Source organism: Monodelphis domestica, chromosome 4 (assembly GCF_027887165.1).
Source record: "Monodelphis domestica isolate mMonDom1 chromosome 4, mMonDom1.pri, whole genome shotgun sequence".
Classification (NCBI taxonomy): Eukaryota; Metazoa; Chordata; class Mammalia; order Didelphimorphia; family Didelphidae; genus Monodelphis; species Monodelphis domestica.
Window position 1 is genome coordinate 401256146 of NC_077230.1, and position 16625 is coordinate 401272770.

Consider the following 16625-nt stretch of genomic DNA (forward strand, 5'->3'; position numbering starts at 1 on the left):
CCTCCAGAGCTGAGACTTGGGGGGCTAGAGAGCCGGACGGAAGCACGTCATTCCTGACCCCTGGGAGGCAGGCGGTCTTCTATCTCCCTCCGTGTCCTTTGCAGACAGAAGCTCCTGAAGAGCCAGGGAGCTTTCCTTCCCCTTGGTCTTTCTGCCTCGGGTCCCGGTACCCAAGAGATGCACTCGCTCCTTTGGGCCTAGCAACGCTTTCTGCCCTGAGTCCTCAGGGAAGACGTCCCGTTCATCACTTGCTGAACAGCTCGGAGCGTCTGTGGGGTGGGGCAGTAAAGGCGGACAGTCACCGCGCCGTCCCCTCTGACTTAAAAGACATAAACACCTGCCTGCCACCCCCAGGCAGCCCCAAATGACTCATCGGCTTCACTCGAAAACCGCAGCATCAGTTAAAGCCGAGGCCCCCTGGGAAATCAGGCCTGCATTCATTTAGATAGGAAAAATTCAAGCGAGAAAAGAAAAGTTACTGGATGTCCCCGTCGTCAGGGCCGCCGGTACGTCATTCGGTCCTGGCTGCCAGATGGCCCTTTCCTCGAGGAAGCCCAGTTCTTCGAAGTTGGAAGGAGAGTCAGACAGGAAACACGTAACAAGTGCCTACTGTGTGCCGGGCACTGGGCCAAACACTGGATGCTGAGGACCTTTTAACTTGACCACCTCACAATGGAGGCTAAATACAAGAAAGCCACTAGTTCGGACGACCATGGAGAGACCCGATGGGTGACCTTGAACAAATAATTTTAACTCTATGCCGCTCTGGTTTTCTCAGCCATAAAATGATAGCTTTGGGGGGCAGCTGGTGGCTCAGTGGAGGGAGAGCCAAGCCGAGAAATGGGAGGTCCTGGGTTCGAATCTAGCCTCAGACACTTCCTAGCTGTGTGACCCTGGGCCAGTCCCTTAAGCCCCATGGCCTAGCCCTTACTGCTCTTCTGCCTTGGAACCAATACATGGTATTAATTTCAAGATGGAAGGTAAAGGTTTAAAAAAAATAAATGATAGCTTTGGACCCGAAGACCCCTGTGGCCTCTTCTACCTCCTATAAAATCATTTAATTTCTTCATATTAGTTTTCCTCTTATTAAAATGAGGGTAGGACCCTTCTTTGACCTCAGATGCTTATTAGCTGTGTGATTCCTGGGCAAGTCACTTAACCTTGTTTGCCTCAGTTTCCTCATCTGTCAAATGAGGCAGAGAAGGAAATGGCAGATCACTCTCCAGTCTTTTTGCCAAGAAAATCCCAAATGGGGCTACAGAGAGTCAGACATGACTGAAAACCAGCACAATTGCATTTCTTCACTTTCAATTTATGCCGTATATATTTTCAGATGTGCTTCTTGAGTCCCCCCATTAGAATGCAACCTGCATGAGAGCAGAAATGGCTTCACTCTCTGAACTTGTATTCCCAGGGCCTGGCGCAGAGCTGGCCCTTAAAAACTAAATGCTCATTGATTAACTGATGGCCAAAGCCTGGCTTGGCTCTTCATTCCCGATGTAATCTTGGGCCTCTGACCCATAAAAGCCTCCCTCATTTCTAATTCCCACTTGATCTCTGCTCACTGTACCTGGAAGTGGCCCAAGGCTAAACCACTGGTGACTCCCATCTGTCCCTGCAAGCGCCACTGAGCCCAGACTTCCGCAAGGCTCCATCACCCTCCAGTTCTTTAAATACTTGGCTTTCCTCATCAGAGTTTTGCTAACTGACAAGTAACCCCTCCAGAGGGGAGATACATACACACATGCTTTCAGGCTGAAAGGGAGGAGACAAATGAATTTTAAGATTAAACAGAGCTCACTCTATAGAGCCCTTGGTGGCAGGGAGAGAAGAGAGACAGAGAGAGAGACAGACAGACAGAGAGAGACAGAGAGAGAGGGGGGGGGAGAGAGAGAGAGAGAGAGAGAGAGAGAGAGAGAGAGAGAGAGAGAGAGAGAGAGAGAGAGAGAGAGAGAGAGAGAGAGAGAGGAGAGAGGAGAGAGAGAGACAGAGAGAGAAGGAGGGAGGAAGAGAGAGGGAGAGAGAGACAGAGAGGGAGAGACAGAGAGAGAGAGACAGAGACAGAGAGAGACAGAGAGAGAGAGAGACAGAGAGAGAGAGGGAGAGAGAGGGAGAGAGAGACAGAGAGAGAGAGGGAGAGACAGAGAGAGAGAAAGAGAGAGACAGAGACAGAGAGAGAGAGAAAGGGAAAGAGGAGAAAGAAAGGGGGAGAGACAGAGAGAGAGACACAGAGAGAGACACAGAGAGAGACACAGAGAGACAGAGAGAGACACAGAGAGAGAAGGAGAGGGAGAGAGAGAGAGAGACAGACAGACAGACAGACACAGAGAGAGGGGTGGGGAGAGAGAGACAGAGAGAGAGATAGAGACAGACAGAGAGACAGAGAGACAGAGAGAGACAGACAGAGAGGAGTGTGGAAAGGAGAGAGAAAGGGGAAGAGAAGAGATGGGAGAGAGGAGACCATAGTCTACCAGCAGTGGCCATTGGAAGGACACCAAGTGAAAAAAGCAGGACCTCTTTAAAAAGGAAAAAAAAAACAAACCAAAACACTTCTGGCCAGACAGGAGGCAACAAAATCATTTTATCGAATCATGAGGATTTAAATGGATATTCTCTGGTGCAGTAGGAAAGGGCAGTCTCTGTATCTAGAGTCATCGGGTCTGGCTCTTGTGCCCTTCTCTGCAACCTAAGGACTATGTGACCATAAGCAGGTCATTTCCCAACTGGAGACCAGGATACCTCAGCTCTGAGGGAAGGGGGCAGGACCCCATGATCTCCAAGGTCAAGATCCTTCTCAGTCCTAAAATAGCACTCCTGTAGAAAGAGGTAAGGGCTCTCACCTCTGCCATCATGGTACCTGATGCTGAATGGGTAAGGAAGACAGATGCTCTTTCTTGGGTCCCACAGAAACAGGAGTCTAAGTTAATCTGAGTATGTTAGCTATTCCTCTCCAATCTTCAAGGCTCAAACTTGAGTGCCAGCATCTATCTATAGGAGATCTTGCCTTACCTTATTCTTTCCTCCCTATCTGCTGCCTCTGGTGGTGGTTGATGCTCCCCCAAATTACTTTGTCAGCTGGCAGTCGCTGGGCCTGGAGTCATCAAAGACCCAAGTTCAAATCCAACCCCAGACACTTCCTAGCTGTGTGACCCTGGACAAGTCAACTTAACAACTTGGTCCACCTCAGGTTCTCCATCTGTTGGATCGCATGACCATGACATGGTCCCAGAGTTCTAAATCTATGACCATCTGGCACCAAAGGGAGCAAGGGAAGACGTAGCTAAATGTCTTCAACCATAAAAAGGACTCTTAGAGGCACAAAAGAATGGTGGTCACCATTGTGGAAGAGGCCAAGGTGAAGAAGAGAGTAGGGCCCAGACTGCTCTTTGAGGCAACATCAAAAGCAAATTTGGGATGGGGGTCAAAGACTCAGAGCTGGAGGGACCCTCAGATGATACGGCACAGTTCATGCCCAACGGAAAAGGCTGTCCTACTCAAACCAGGGGCCAAACTTGGCCAGTCCATCCTTTTGAATATCTGAGAACTAGGATATGTTATAATTATGTAACTGCAGAGTCCTATGACTTCATTTTTGTTAAGCGACTCCCAGGGAAGGAAACTTATGAATGGAGAAGAATGCCTTCCTTCTCTGCAACTTAGCCTGAGAAAAATGCCTGGGGTCATACAGCTAGTATGTGCCAGAATTTGGATTTGAACTCAAGATATTCCAACTCTAGGACCAATTTTTCTATCCACTGATAACAGCAATAGCTTTGAATAATAACAACAATAATAGTAGCTAGCATAGGATCTGAACTCAGGGTTTGACTTCCAAACATTGCTACCTACACTTGAGCATAAAAAGATGCCCATCAGGGCAGCTTATATGACTCAATGGACAGAGAGACGGGGGTCCTGGGTTCAAATATGACCCCCCTACACTGTCTAGCTGTGTGACCTTGGGTAAGTCTCTTAACCACCATTGCCTAGTCCTTACCACTTTTATGCCTTTTATGCCTTGGAATGGATACTATAGGGGTAAAAATGAATAAATACATCTAGTATTTTAAAATATATAGGATTTCTAATAAATCAAAAGAGGAAAAAGAGGGAAGAGAAAAAAGGTTCAAGTGAGCAGAGCAAAGAGAGCCAGAGACTCATACCTGCAGCACTTTACCAAAAGCACAAGCTCTGGGGGGGAAAAAAAAAAAGAGCCTCATAGTGTGAGTCTCAGCCGAATTTATCTCCTAAGCATCCTTAGGTAAAATGAGGACATAACTTAAAAGGATGCTGGGAATGTAGCTCAGGTGTGGCAAATTTTCCATCTGCACAATACTTAATATTAACTCTAAGATGGAAGGTAAGGGTTTAATTTTTTTTTTAAATGTCCATAGTGACAAATATTCAGCGTTTACACATTCTCTAGCATGAAATGGACTTAAGTGGACTTTAGAAGCCACATCAGTCCCTGGTTATCCCTAATGGCTCTCCCCCTTTAATGGGCACAAGGACAGGAGGTTATGAGCAAGGCCAAAACGTCACCCAAGAAAGGACCCTTCTTTGCTACAGAGTAAACCCAGCCTGCCCAAGAACTACAAGAGCTCTCCGATTTCAAGGCAACCCTTGCAAGCTTGAGAGCCGAGTACAAGCAGAGCCCTCGACTTCCAAGAATGCTCAAGGGCTGTTTGTCTCAATTTCATGGTGCTGGGGGGAGAAAGGAGGGGGGTGTCACATGTCGGAACAGGACAACTGCCCACAGCCCAAGCCAACCGAGCAACCTCGGTTCCCCAGTCCAGATCCAGAGGGCGTAGGGATGGCCGAGGGATGGGATCAGAACTGCAGGCAGCTGGCAGGCGTCCCCCTCGTCCTTAAAGGCAGGGTTACAACCCAGGTACTCAGTCAATGGCATTCCCATGTGGTAACTGAAGAGCCTTCTGGAGCCTAAGTAATGTTATCTAAAGCCATACTTTGGGAGGAAAGGGAAAAAGAAGAAAAAGTCCGGAGCCGTGGGTCTGGCTGGTCAAGAGAACCTGTATGCTGTTAAATGATCTCTTTAATTTCTCTGCGGTCTATCTCTTGCCATCCATCCCCTGGCCAAGGGCCGGGGGAGAAATAAGCCCCAAGTCCAACAGCAAGGACCAGAGATCAGGGAGATGGCAAGAGCCGGTGGGACAATGAATCCTTCATGGATCCATGAATACCATCCTTGTGGAACTGAGACAGGATTAGCAGAGACATACACCGTGCTTTCTCAATTCTCCAGTTCTCAACCAAAAAAAAAAAAAAACCCCAACATTCCAAAGTTATTTTCCAAATGGCAGGGTTCTCCTTTTCAGAGGGCAGCTGGAGAGGACAGAAGCAAATGTGAACACCTTGACATCTTGCCTTAATAAATCCTCCATGGTACAAAGAGTACTGGCTTTGGAGTCACAGAACATGGATTCAAATCCTGCCTCTGACACTTACTACCATCGGCAAGCCACCTGACATCCCTAAACCTGTTACCTCCTTTGTAAAATGATGGACTAGAAAGCCTCTCAGGTTCCTGAGTCTTTCAGATCAAGACCTATGACCTAGGATTTCCCTAAATCTCAGTTTCCCCCTTTGTAAAATAAGAGTGGTCCTCTTTGTCCAAGATCTAGGACCTAGGATTTCCCTAAATCTCAGTTTCCCTCTTTGTAAAATAAGAGAGTGGTCCTCTTTGTCCAAGATCTAGGACCTAGGATTTCCCTAAATCTCAGTATCCCCCTTTGTAAAATAAGAGTGGTCCTCTTTGTCCAAGATCTAGGACCTAGGATTTTCCTAAATCTCAGTTTCCCCCTTTGTAAAATAAGAGAGTGGTCCTCTTTGTCCAAGATCTAGGACCTAGGATTTCCCTAAATCTTAGTTTCCCTCTTTGTAAAATAAGAGAGTGGTCTTCTTTGTCCAAGATCTAGGACCTAGGATTTCCCTAAATCTCAGTTTCCCTCTTTGTAAAATAAGAGAGTGGTCTCCTTTGCCCAAGATCTAGGACCTAGGATTTCCCTAAATCTCAGTTTCCCTCTTTGTAAAATAAGAGAGTGGTCCTCTTTGTCCAAGATCTAGGACCTAGGATTTCCCTAAATCTCAGTTTCCCCCTTTGTAAAATAAGAGAGTGGTCCTCTTTGTCCAAGATCTAGGACCTAGGATTTCCCTAAATCTCAGTTTCCCTCTTGTAAAATAAGAGAGTGGTCCTCTTTGTCCAAGATCTAGGACCTAGGATGTCCCTAAATCTTAGTATCCCCCTTTGTAAAATAAGAGTGGTCCTCTTTGTCCAAGATCTAGGACCTAGGATTTCCCTAGATCTCAGTTTCCCCCTTTGTAAAATAAGAGAGTGGTCCTCTTTGTCTAAGACCTAGGAACCTATGACTCATGGCCATGCAAGCAGAAGTGGGTAGAATTAGAGCCCATAATGAGGAGATACCCGGGGTTCATGCACACTTTGACAAAATACCACTAAACAAAAACACCCAACAGTTTTCTAGGAAAATCACAGCACAGTTACAATAGGCAAGTCCCCTCTCCTCCCCTCGGTGCCCTAATCACTAATCTGACTTCTCTAGAAACACCCAGAAGTTGCCACCCTGACAACTGGGGCCATCGCAGCTCGCCTGTGCCTGGCAGAGTGAGCCGCCGCCTGTGCCTCGCTTGTGGGGACACAAAGGCTCACAGAAAAGCTATTCAGGATTTCCCAGCCGTCACCTGCTGGGCTCACTCTTTCCCATCACCACGGGAGGAGATTAGCGGCCAGCAGGGTGGGCCCCAGAAATGCCCAAACCTCAACCTTCCCCCACAGGCCCCCAGCCCAACAATGCCAGGATTCCCGCTTTCCCCGGAAAAGCAATTAAAAATATTGCAGTCTTTGAAGAGCCCCCTCCCCCTCGCTTGGGGATCTCGGCTGCCGGCGGGCACCGGGGAGCCCCTCGTGGGGTGGAGAATGGATGGCAGGAGATGGAGATTTCCAGATTGGGGGCACATCACTGCATTTCTCTAGTGCTGGGTTCTCTGAAAACCTGGCAGGCTGGGGTATTTAGGGTTGTCCTTTGAAAAATCTTGCTGAGTGCATTTCAGTGGAATGGATCTCCTTTGGAATCTTACTCTTTCTATTCTGTGCAATGGACAGAGCAACAGGCTTATTATAATCAGGATGACTCCTCTTTCCTTTCAAATCTGGCCTCGGACACTTGGCAGCTGTGTGACCCTGGGTAAGTCCCTTAACCCTACTGGCCTCAGTTTTCTCATCTATAAAATGAGCCAGAGAAGGAAATGGCAAATCACTCTGGTATCTGGTCCAAGAAAACCCCAGATAGGAGAATGAGCACCAAGTCCCTGGGCTAAGAGGGGGGGATTAGCAAGGGGAGTCAGAGAAAGACAAAGGACGGTCCCTGTTCTCAAGGAGTTTGCAGTCTAATGGGGGAGATGACAAATATAAGCAAACTGGCTACACACTAAACAGGGAATAATGAACAGAGGGAAGGCACTGGAACTAGGAGGGCTGGGAACAGCTTCCTGGAGAAGATGGGATTTTTAGTTCATTTTTTTTTAACCCTCACCTTCTGTCTTAGAATCAATACTGTGTATTGGTTCCAAGGCAGAAGAGTGGTAAGGGCTAGGTAATGAGGGTCAAGTGACTTGCCCAGGGTCACACAGCTGGGAAGGATATGAGGTCAAATTTGAACTCAGGACTGACTCTCCGTCCACTGAGCCACCCAGCTGCTCCCTTTTAGTTCCTTCTGAAGAGGGGTCCATAGCTTCTCTGAAATGCCAAAGGGGATGGTGACTCAGTTATAACAGACACCTCACCTCTCTTGGTATCCCCAGCATTCAGCAGTGTCTGTCTGGCATACAGTAAGCACATAATAAATGCTAGAAATACTATTAAGTGCCCCATGGATACAAAGAGGAATGAAACAATCAATCCCAGTTCTGAAGGATCTTTCTCTCCATGGCAAGGCTGGTGGTAGAGAAGACGATGCGTCTATAACGCCAATGGGTCCCATCAGACAGCTGTTTGGACATGGATTTTCTGGGACCAGAGACGGGAGAGAAGGAGGGATGTGCTGAGTGTGTCTATCCTATGGCTATCCCATGGGGGTCTAAAGACCTCAGAGGTCATCTAATTCACTCCCTTCCCATTTTACAGGTGAGGAAACTGAGGCCCAGGAGGGGTTAAATGATTTAGGACCACAGATTTAGGGCTAGAAATATCCCTAAAGATTATTCTTTAAAAATGAAAAAAAACAAAAGTCCAGGGGAAATAAGTGATTTAGCAGAGGAAAGGTCCTTAAAGGTCATTTGGTCCATTGTACAAGTGAGACCCAGGGGAGCGAAGTGACTTGCCCCTGGTCACACGAGCTGTAAGCTTGAGAAGTAGGATTTGAATCAAGGTCCTCCAACCAGAGAAGAACCATTAGAGCCCCCTGGCCAGAGCCCAGCATCTAGATTCTTGTCCCAGGAAAGAAACTTCTAAGAGTCTCCAAGGGAGGAGAGAACTCGAGGTCTGTCTAGACTAATCTGTGTCCAAATAGGAACTGGGCTCATTTGGAAAAGTTCCAAAGTGGAGGGTGAAAAAGATAAGCCACTGAGTGAGCCACTGCAAGATGGGACGGGGTGCAAGGAGAGGCTAGAAACAAAAATCCAAGTATGCCACGGCCCAAAGAAAGATGCTAACTCTGATGCTGGCGCCCTTGTATCCGGTGGTATAGGCGCTCAAATCTTGGCCCAAGCTGGGTCATGCTGGTCATGGATACAAATCAGGGCTAGCGATCTCCATCCATCCAGCACACGCCTCCGCATAGCTGGCCTGTGACATCACACGGGCCACATTTAGAAAGGTATTTCCTCCACAAGTTTAACTTTCCATAAAATTAAAAACAGCAAAATGTTTACCTTTGCAGTAAAAAAAAAGAAGGAAAAAAGGCAGCATAGGCCATTTGAATCCATGGCCCCCTTTGTTCTTCCCTGGCCCCGGGTCCTAGATTGCTCCCAGACTACAAAGATACAGCCTGGTGCAAAACTCTCAACAGGTTCCCCCTCCTCTTTCACATTCTTGTAAGCGGCACTGAGGATGGATGGATTTCATTTCTGGGGACCTCTGGAATGACATGAACAAACATGGGCCCATGTGCTGAAGGATGGTACCGACTCACACCCCCCACTTTCTCCGACTCACAGAGTACACTGAATATTCCTGATGCTGCCCCCAGTTTCTGTTCCCATAACAAAAATGGCTTTTCTGCTGGGGCAGCAAGATCTGCCAACAAAACAAGCAAGGAAAACCCTTTCCCTTCCACGCACTAACAATGAATCACTGAGATTTAATGGGAGCAGCAGCTGGGGAGGGTGGAAGGCTCCTATGAGAGAGATGTGTGTACTCCACAGGCCAGGCCTTCCCTCTCCTCTGGCCCCATCCAATCCAACCCAACCTTCGAGGAGTAATGGGGATAGAGGGAGGGAGAAAAGGAGGAAGGGGAAGAAGCAAAGAGGGAAGTAGGGAAGGAGGCAAGGAAGGAAGGAAGGAAGGAAGGAAGGAAGGAAGGAAGAAAAAAAGCATTTATTAAGTTATTAAGTACCTACTATGTGCCAGAATCTGTGCTTTACAAATATAGCCTCAATCCTATAGTAATAATAACAACAAAAAGGGCTCCTTTGGAAGAGAGTTTCCTATCAGGGGAAAGAAGAGATGATTATTAATGATAAATAATTAGTAAGTAGTGAATACAGCATATCAGATTTGAAGCTTGTTTTCCAAAAGTTAAGTGATAGGTCCATAGACTTAGAAGGGCCCAATACTTAGTCCAAAAGCTTCATTTCACACATGAAGAAACTGAAGCTTGGAGATGTGGTAAAGACGCTTGTTAGAGATCCTTTAATTATTAGGAGGTGGATTGAGGATTTGAATCTTGGACCCCATTTCTGAGACTCCATCCTTAGTAAACAGTGGACTTGCTGTCAGATCTCATTTTCTGATGCTTGTTAGCTAGGTAACCTTGGGCAAGACCCATCTGTTTCCTTGTATTTAAAACCCTTCACAAGCTGGGCCTTTCCTATACTTTATACCCCAACGTGCATTCTGACCTACTGGGTTTTGATGAGGAAAATATTTATATAATGCCTACTATGTGTCTAAGCTTTTACATATAGTATCTGATTTGATCCTCACAACAACCCTGGAAGGTAAGTGCTATTATTCCTTTTTTTACAACTGAAGAAACAGACAAATAAGTTAAGTGACTTGTCCAAAGTCACACAGTGTCTGCATTTGCACTCTTAAACACTAGTCTTCTTGAGTCTAGCTCTATCCACTTGCTTTATAAGCCTCCAAAAATCTGTCTCTTCATCTGTAAAATGGGGACAATAATGGCACCTCTTTCCCAGAGTTGCTGAGAGGACCAAATGAGCTAGGGTATGTCAAATGATTTCAGAACATTAAAGCTATAGGCTGTTCTGCTAATTTTAGATGAAAAAAAAAGCATGAATATGGTGAACAGAAAAGTAAAGACATTTTGGCTGGCCTGTGTTTGCTTATATCTGCATTCCTAGTAATTAATTAGCACAGTACCTGGTACATAGTAAGCATTAATAATGCTTCAGAATAAAAATACTAACAGTTGATATTTATGGTGCATTTGAAGGTTCGCAAAGTGCAATAAATATTATCTCTTTTGATCTATACAACAACACTCAGAAGTGAGTGCTGCTATCCCTATTTTAAAGATGAAGAAACTAAGGCAGACAGAAGTGAAGGGATTTGCCCAGGGTCACACAGCTAAATGCTGGAGCAGGATTTGAATTTTGGTCTTTTTGACACTGAGCTCCTAAGTGTCAAAGTAGATATGCTGGCCGGGAGTCAGGAAATCCCGTTTCCAAATCTGGACTCAGACACTTACTAGTTGTGTGACCCTGGACAAGTCACATCATTCTGCTTGCCTCAGTTTCCTCATCTGTCAAATGATCTGGAGAAGGAAAAGGCAAATCATTCTGATATCTTTACCAAGAAAATCCTAAATGGGGTGATGAAGAGTCAGACAAGACTGAAATAACTGAACAACTTTCTGACTCTATATCCAGTACTTTATCCACTTCTTTGGCATCCATCCACCCACCCAACCATCCATCCATCCATCCATCCATCCATTTCCACCAAGTCCTCATCAGCTGAAGAGAAATGAGAACTGGTAGTTTGTCCCTTGGCATCTTTCTTCAGTAATATTTTTGACCTTGTCACTACCCTATTCAAAAACCTTCAGTGAGTCCCCATTCCCTACCTATGGAGTTCAACTTCAAACTTTTTTACCTCTTCATCATAACCCCCTCTATTCCTTCCTGCCAATTATTCTCTGCCTCTCACACACACACATCAGCTTTAAACTTGTCTTTTTTTTTTAAACCTACTTAGTTATCACTTCTAAGACAGAAGAGAAGCAAGGCTAAATTAAGTGACTTGCCCAGGGTCACCCAGGTAAGAAGTGTCTGAATCCAGGTCCTCACAACTCCAGGACTGGCACTCTATCCACTGTTCTACCTGGCTATCCCTTTCAGGTTCTCCTGAAGAACTCAATCTCTATTCAGTTACAAGTTGGTCTGGTTGCCTTATTGAAGCCCCTCCTGACTGTGAGATGCTGAGAGGGTGAAGGGTCTCCCCATCCTCTCAGAGGAAGTCCTTTGAAGCATGCCAGGGCTAACCTCCTCTTTGTTCCTGGGCAAATCTCTTCCTCTCTCTGTGACTCAGTTTTGTCATCTATAAAATGGGGAGGTGACTAGATGAACAGTGAGACGGTGCTAATTTTACCTGCTAATCCCTGAAAGGACTGAATGTGACTCAGTGGAGATGGTATTTCAATTGGACTTAGAGGACCTGGGTGCAAATCTTGTCTGTGTGATCCCAAACAAGTATTTGCTTAGTTAGTCCCTCGAACACAGTAGGGCTTAATGCATAACTGGCTGATTATTCTTTAGGCCCTTTTTTTGTTTACATTTAAAAGGAAAAAGTTAGGGGAAAAAAAGATGGCAGGCTAGTAGCAAGGTTTGGGGAACAAGGAACTGGAGAGAAAAGGGGCTTTTCTCAAAGACATCCAGTTTCTCAGGAAGGGAACTGGACCCTTGTTGTTCCCAGAAAGGGCCTCCGACATCCTTGGATTTGCCCTGGCCTCTGTCTGCCTGAAGCACCCAGCAGTCACCGAGGCGAAAATGGCCTTAGTAACCACTTGCTTGGAGAACACAGAAAAAAACAAACAAGAGACACGAGCCCTAGCACTGCCCCAGCTCTGAGTGCAGCCATCTCTTAGCTGCTGGGAACAATTACGAGGTAATTTTCATTTAAAAAAATAATAAAAGCCTTAGAACAACAGCGAGATGGCCCAACCAGTGTCCTGCTAGGAGCTACCAGTTTTACAAATCCCACCCTTGCCACCCTCTCGGTGCCACCCCCCCCACCCCCATCCCCTGAGGATTTAGGGAACCCCATGCCAACCCCATCCAAATAAGACTCTGAATCTCCAAAAGAAGCCAGAGCAAACACACAGTGGAGTATTGACTTTATAATAAAGTTTGTTAGCCGCTGAATCAATAGCCAAGTAGAAATGTTCCTTCTTTTACAGGAACGGCGGCCACCTGTGGGGGCACCCCACCAAGACTTGCTGGCTCAGCCAGGATGAGAACCCTTTTCACTTCCTGAACCGCAAGCTTTTCAAAGGCTCAAGTGGAATCCTGGCTTGCTGGGCACCTGCAGAATGGGGGAGACTCCCCCCCCCCTTCACATCTTTGTGAAAAGACTAGGTCCGCCTGGGGCAAATTAGGATAAGGAAACTCACTAACACACTTCAGTTATGAAACAGTTTGGGATGACCAGCCTGGCTGGCTGCCAGGGGAGAGAACCCAGAGCTGAGGACCTCCCCCCTTCTGGTGCCAAGTCCGATAAAGTACAGGATGACTCGATGCCAAGCAGGAAAGAAAATGGAACTGAAGAACAGTACACTGTGGGAGTCAATCAGGCAACGGCATTTATTAAGCGACGACTACATACGAGACACTGCTAAGCAGCTGGGGAGAGTCAAATGAGTCTCAAGGAGTTTTCTCCAGGAGCTCACACTCTATGGATTAATTCTCCATCCTGTATTAATGAGTTCTCCTACAGATGGTGGAGACAGAGCACTGGGCCTGGAGTCAGGAAGACTCTTCTTCTTGAGTTCAAATCCAGACCCAGATACTTACTAGCTGTGTGACTCTGGGCAAGTTACTTGACCCTGCTTGCCTCAGTTTCCTCATCTGTCAAATGAGCTGGAGAAGGAAATGGCAAGCCATATACTAACTGTGTGACCCTGGGCAAGTTACTTGACCCTGCTTGCCTCAGTTTCCTCATCTGTCAAATGAGCTGGAGAAGGAAATGGCAAGCCATATACTAACTGTGTGACCCTGGGCAAGTTACTTGACCCTGCTTGCCTCAGTTTCCTCATCTGTCAAATGAGCTGGAGAAGGAAATGGCAAGCCATATACTAACTGTGTGACCCTGGGCAAGTTACTTGACCCTGCTTGCCTCAGTTTCCTCATCTGTCAAATGAGCTGGAGAAGGAAATGGCGAACCACTAAAAAGTATCTTTACCAAGAAGACCCCAAATGGCATCAGGAAGAGTCAGATGCAACTGAAATGACAACAACCTTGTACAAAGACCAAATGTCAACAGACAGATTCTTCAGTCCCCACCAGGAGACATGCCACATGCTCATCCCTCCAGGACACCAGCTTCTGTCACACAGAAGGATGCCCAAACAGGATCTCCTGACACCCAGGGAGTTAAAGTGACTTATCCAGGGTCATCCAGTCAGGAAGAATCTCAGGTCACACTTGAATCCAGGACCTCCCAACTTCAGGTCAGGCTCTCTATCCACTGAGCCACCTAGCTGCTCGTCCCACCCCAAATACATTCTTACAAAAGGGGTGCTGATCAATGAAACAAGTCTCCTAGGAATGAAGAGGTTAAACATGGGCTAGTTATCCTTCCTCAGGAAGGTAGCTGGCATATCTTCTGGGTCACCCACAGGATCACTCATTCATCAATTATTTGTTTGTTCAGGAACTTATTTATTTGGTTATTTACTTATTCTTGGGCAAGTTTCTCCAGCCCTCGGCTACTGGGGGCCAGAGCTGCGCACCTTATTTCTTCTTACCTAGATTTCTCCATTTTATTCACAGCAGTTTGTCGTCTAGCAGAAGAGCCTCAAGTTCCACCCCCTGATTCCTTAACCCTTCTCCCCTCCTCCCCACCTCTACCTAAGCAAGACCCAAGGGGATGAAGGAGAAAAGGAGAAATACATCTCCCCACCCAGAGAGAAAGGAAAGCAAGAGAGAAATGAATGGATGAATACCTTTCCCAGGCAGGAGGTTCCAGATCACTACCTTGAGGGGATCCCCAATCCTCCTAGAAAGTGTCCTCCTGCTCTTCCCAGGCTCAGTGCTCAGCCATGAGTCACCGTCCCCCAAGAATTCCTATAGGGGCCAAAAGCCCACTCCCTCCCTGCCAAAGAAACAGCAGGCTGGAGAGGGATGAAAGGGGGGAAGAATAAGACTCAGAAGGTAGAAGGGGACCAAGGCAGGAGCTGCCTCATTTCCTCCAAGTTAAGCCAAAAGGAACAGCTTTTCCCTCCCTCTTCTCTCTTGAAAATAAGGGTTCTCTCCAGCAGAGAGGTCCCAGGAAAGTTTAGTTTTGTTGGTTTTTTAGACAAATAAAAAGAGTGGAGGCTAGGGAAAAGAGAAGGGCAAGCAGCTGGAGGATGGATGGGCAAGATGTGGATGCCACAGATCTCTGGCAAGGGGTAAAGGACAAGGAAAAAAGAGGGATGGGGAAAAACCCCACAAACCAACCCTCAGTCATGGAGCAGGTCCCAATGAGGCCTCTTGGTCCTGATGCCACAAAGACAGAGGTGAGGCATCCATCCCCAGGCCTGGGACTTGGGAGGGAGATAGTACCCCGCATCCCCCCAGGACCTCACTTTTTATTCAGAGGAATTTGGTGGGAACCCACAACCGTGTTATTGTCGGCAGGCTGAGTCATTCCTTGGACTAGTGGGACAAGGAGGCCCAGGGGTGGAGGAGGCCCCAAAGGGGCAGAGTTAAAAGAAACCTTTAGGAAGCCTCTGAGCCTTGAAGAGCCTCACTCCTCCTCCCCACTCAACATAAAATATTTCCTTTCTTTGAGTCTGATTTTTGTTGAAAGCTTTAGTTTTTCTGTCACTATGTAGAATCACTACTTTGATTACAGATCACTATTTCCCAAACATTACTGTCACACCCACCATTTTCCCCTATCAAAAAGATTTAAAAACAGAAAAAAATCAGTTCAGCAAAACCGATACACCAATGGTGTCAACTGCTTCTGGTGGCATATCCAACACTTCATACCCTTAGGTCTTCGCCTTGGCATTAATGTAGTATTTTAGTTGGTCAATAAACATTTATCAAGCTAAGTAGGGGCAGGTAGGTGGAGTCATAAAGACCCAAGTTCAAATCTGGCCTCAAGACACTTTCTATGTGACCTTGGGTAAGTCGCTTACCCCTGTTTGCCTCAGTTTCCTCATTTGTAAAATGAGCTGAAGATGGAAATGGCAAACCACTTCAGTGTCTTTGCCAAGAAAACCTCAAATAAAGAGTCAGACATGATTGAAACAACCAAACAACAAAAAAGGATGCAGGAGCTGGACTTAAGTCATTTTAGTAAACCGTGTGACCCTGAGCAAGTCACTTAACTGGCTACCGGCCTCAGTTTCCTTTTCTGTAAAGTAGGGATAACAGCATCTACGTCCCAAGGTTGTTACGACCTGTTTACCTCAGTTTCCTCATCTGTAAAATGGACATCATAATAGCACCTACCTCCCAGTGTTGTTGTGAGGATAGAGTGAGATTATAACTTGTTAAGCATTTAGTATAGTGCCTGGCATATAATAGGTGCCATATAAATGGTAGCTATTTTTATCAGCTATTAAATCTACTCTATGACTCCATGCCCAGTACTGCATCCACAATAATTCCCTTTTCTCCTCCATCACCCACTATATATATATACATTTTTTTTTTAAACTAAAGTAGACTGGGGCCAGGGCTGTGGGGTGCCCTTCAAATGGAGAAACTTCTTTTATTATGAACTTGAAATTGCATTTGGTTCAAATCACTTCTAGTCTCCTCCCTCCAGCCTCCTCCCTGACACTAACCATCTAATTCTCAGGGGGTTCTCTGAGGTTTTCTTTAACTGACATGCACATTGGGGTCCCCCTTCCCTTAACTATGGAGAGAAAAAAAAGATCCACTCACTATCCTGAAAGAGCCTCGGGCAAATGGCTGAAGAAATCTCTTAGAAGAGGAATCATTTTTTTCAGCTGACATCCAATGGCACCTCCTTCCCCAATCCTTTGAAGGGCATTAGAATAAGGCAAAGAAGGTCTGGGCCGCTGCGTCATTAGCAAGAGGACCCAGACAAGGAAAATCCAAACAGACCCATCCGATAGCCTTCCCCGTAATCTCTCCCAAACACAAGATTGGGGATTTAAAGACAGATGGGTCCTTCAAGGTCATTCTGTCTAGCCCCATCCTTTTACAGGCAAGGACAGGAAGCCTC

At 46.4% G+C, this 16625-nt stretch overlaps 1 protein-coding gene across 4 annotated transcripts in view; it reads right to left on the bottom strand.

Annotated features, from left to right (window-relative positions):
- Nucleotides 1-16625, bottom strand: part of SPSB1 (splA/ryanodine receptor domain and SOCS box containing 1) — a 95424-nt gene that overhangs the window by 32303 nt on the left and 46496 nt on the right. The window lies entirely within an intron of this gene.